Source organism: Ceratina calcarata, unplaced genomic scaffold (assembly GCF_001652005.2).
Source record: "Ceratina calcarata isolate Rehan_Ccalc_2016 unplaced genomic scaffold, ASM165200v1 scaffold363.2, whole genome shotgun sequence".
Lineage (NCBI taxonomy): Eukaryota > Metazoa > Arthropoda > Insecta > Hymenoptera > Apidae > Ceratina > Ceratina calcarata.
The window spans coordinates 394,616-398,860 of NW_017159356.1; positions in this window are offsets into that span (position 1 = coordinate 394,616).

Here is a 4,245-nt window from a genome sequence, read left to right on the forward strand (position 1 = left end):
TGCTAGCACAGGTGAGTAGTTATTTGCCATAAACGAAAATTTCGACAAACCTGAAGGGGAAATAAAAATTTCTTTTTCTCAAAAATAAAAGATATAGGCTATTATCTACAATTTTTTTCTATCTCGACTAATGCAGGACTAATCGATTAATTAAATCACTCATCGCCAATTATTATTCCATAACGAGGGGAATTATCATTAAATTGCATAGGACTTTTCTTGTATCTGACAACTACAGCTACATAAATATGTAGGAGTTATCACGATCGAAGGATGCGCTGTACTGAAGAATTCGGTGCACTAAATTGTACATTTAATCGCGGCAAATGGAAGACAACCAGCAAAAGCCCGTAAAAATTGCAGGATACGTTAATTAGGTCGGAAGTAAATTAACAATAACGTCAGTTCCACTAGCTAAAGACATGCACCGCCTTTTTTTTACTCCGTCCCGATCAGATATAGAGAATTTCACCCAAAAACATGAATGTTCAATTTCCAGGACAAGAAACGTACAAAATAAAACGTGCTTAATTAATTCTGCTCTATGAATGTTTCATAATACAAATTACCGTGTAATCAGCAATAAAATGAAGAACAATTGGATTTAATGCATTGCAGATGTGTTCTTGATGAAAAAAGTTAATTCATCTGCGATTGGAAAGATAAATCGCAGGACCTAGTCTGGAATGGTATTGAAGACAATTAGCATTCGTCGAAGTGTGCTTTTTAAACCTCGTACAGACAATGTGAAAAGTGAAATCGACGATCAGGCGCGATATCGATCGCTATAGCTCTTTCAGAAACCGGGTAAAGCTTGAAACGGCCGCCCGGTAATTAGGTATCTTTATTAATTGGCCAATTAAGTCCGGTAGCGATCTTGATTCCCGCGGACGCATCCTGCTGCGCTTCGTTAAAGGTCGCGATGCGCGCCAGCGAAACTGAACGTAGGGACACGGTGGCTGGAAAAAACGAGGGCGAAGCTATACGAGCTGGAACTCCCGGGAGTGGAGAAGCTACTTATTTAATGTGCACGTACGCACACAGGTATGTTTATCTTCCGTATCGGAACATCTACCGGAAATGGCAACTTTTGCCGAGGATCCGTGATGCGTTGATCGAATATTAATTTGGTCCGCTTTCTTCCTTTGTTTCATTCCCTTCTTCAGTGTGTTTCAAAAAACACGAACAACATGTGCGAAGTATGTATAACCCTGTTGATTTCCTATTTACATTGTATCAAGACTATCAAGTGTTTAATGCTTACATTTATACATGAAATATTTGACCATTAAATTTGTATTGATTAAGTGTGTAATTATTCAATGAACATGTCGCTTCCGCAGTTGTAAGTGAATTCAATCGGAAATAAAATATGTTCACATTTTTATAAATGCAATTTCATTCAATATCTTGTATTCGTTTCTCGTTCCTGTTGACTTGAATTTAATCGTGCGTCGTGTAAGAGATATCGAAGAAAAAATTGCATGCTATTCATGAATGTAAATTGTCCCATTTGTATCTTTACAAACTCATCTCTGTATCGTTTTGTTATTTTCATTCTGCAATTTTTGTCGATTCAATTAATAAAATTGTCGGAACTCTCGGTGAAAAATGCTTACACGTTTAAAGGAAAGTAGCCACGTTTCCAGGTCGCGAAGAAAAAATTGTCGCGCATCAATCGAACGTCAACCGTCAATTTGCGTTGCACGTGCGCCGAATTAATACGATGAGTACGCGAGGAATCGTTACGAGCGGAATTACCGGTCGTCAAACTTGTTTTCCATATGTATATTTTTTTAAAAATAGCAGTATAGTAAGTACGTAACAGTAATACAATATTGAATAATAAATAAATGGATTGCTCGTAGCAAGAATTATATATTTATTACATATGCAAATAAATAAAATATATAAACTGGAATATTTTATACGTACAAATACTATAGATAAATTTTTGTATCCAACAATCAGAGAAAGGATTAAATCGTATGATAAAAACCAGTCGTGCCCCTGTACGTTTCATCGAATTGAATACTATAGTACGGCTCTGTATACGCGCGACGGCCGATTATCATAAAGCCTTTCACCGGTCATTCACGCGATAATTCACAATAAAAGTAGTCGGCCACCCTAACGTGGATAGCTGCGTCGCTCAATTTAATTTCGACTCGCCAGACTAAAAACGCATTTCGCGCAACGTCCTATCCCCAACGAGTCAGTCCACTTCTCGCGCGACTCATCCTACCTTCTGCAAATGCAGTTCCGGGGTGGAAATCGCGGGGTGCAACGGGGTACCGGGTAACGTGCAACGATGGGGTGAAAAAAGTTTCAACGAGCGAGGATCGAAAAAAGTAAGAGAAAGGGAGAGAGGAAGGGAGAGGGATCAAGGGGTGAACGAGGAGAGTGGAACGGGGAAAGGGTTGAGCCAGTTGTCCGGGTTGTTGGGTCACACAGGTGTCGGTCTAGACTCTTTATATACCCCTTCGCGTTAACAATGCGCGGGAAAGGGACGCGAGTAAACAGAGAAAGAGGGGTGGACGGGTGGGAAGAACAAGAATGGGGAAGAAACGGGATAAGGAGGAGAGAAAGGAGGCACGTATATGCGTACGTATATCGCGGTGAACGAGGAGGAGGGAAAAAAAAGAGTGGCGCGATTCAGGCCAATGGGAAAAATGAGACGCGCGTTTCGTTTCGTAGAATAGAACCAGTTCGGGATGCATTATGCCGTTCGGTTCGGGGGCTTTCTGCGCTAACGCGCGCAGTTTTTGCCGTTTACGCCGCGCTTGCAACCCGGGCCATCCGAGGAATAAAGAATAAGGGATGGAGATTGAAAAGGAGAGGGCAGTCCTCGGTTTTTGGACGAAGAGAGGTCAAGGAACCTAAGTATGCTAAGCGAGCCTATCTTTTTTACATAATGTGCACTGGCATATGAACATGAGTTTATTAGAAGCTTGTATTTATGGAAAAATGTGCCAAAAATTGTTTTTCCTATAATAAAAATCATTAACCATATTAAATCTGAATTATTTTGTGAAAATACGAAAAAATCAATATTGTTACCACATTTTTTGAATAGACGCACTCTTATGGAGTAAATATCTTTTAGCTAAATGGAATGACGTATCAGTAAATGTAGAATGTTTGAAATTTTCGAAAGGCAATCGACTCATAATTTCAGAAATGTTAACGTAGACTGCAAATCGTCGTTCTTGCTGTTCTTTGCCATATGCAATGATGCGTCGCGTCGCGTCGCGCCGAAAATAGAGGAGGGGAAGAGGAACGCGCGTGAAACAAAAGGAAACGTACAAGACGAAGAGGAAGACAGCGGAGGACGAAGAGGGGGCGAAATGATCGCCGTCGTGCGGATTAAGCAAGAGGCGACCGCGCCGCGTCCTCCGGAAGTTTCGGACGACTCGCACCGACGAGTCGCTAATCGAGTGGCAAAAAGGCTGCCGGGGTTCTTGACCCTTAACCTTCCACTGCGATTTCGCGGACACCGCAGGCATTCCACGACCGTCAATGTCTCACCGTGATGGCCTGCCCTCACCCTCGTCTGCTGCTGGCTTGCTTAGAGCTTCTCTTTTTTTTTTTTGCCAGCTGCGTAGATATGTTGTACATGCCACCGGACATCCTCGTGCAATCGTGCCGGGAGGCTGAAATAATTCTCGGGGCGATATTCGGGAGAGGGGGCCAGTTTGCCGATATGTACACATGTACAGGGCTTTTACTAAATAGCAACCAGCTGGCAAATACTTAAATAAGAAATAAGTCCTTACATAAGCATTCATTTGCATCTAAATCAGGTTTAAAAATGTTCTAAATAAAAGGCAAGTTGCATTACTAGTTCATTATCTAATTCTATAATTACCTATCACGTTTTATGTACATTTATATAATAAAACAGTAATACTTGAAACATATAAATAGACTGATTTCCAATATCTAAAATAATATAACGTAAGGATCCTTCTTTTAATTGTTCAATGTAATCACATAGAATATCTATATAAAATATATATATTTATTTAAGCATATAAAATAGTATAAAACTTGGGAAAACCGTTTCTGCCACTTGGGCGTTGGACGGTGAGTGGAAATTAACGGGGTCCTTGATAAGAGCGCGTTTTCTCTCATTACGCGCTTTCCTAAAGGCTGTAATAAAAATATTACCAGAAGTTTTGGCCCGAGAGGCCCGCAGCGAGGCGAGCGAGAGTGGTGTGAAACACTCGAAAGTCATCGACTTCT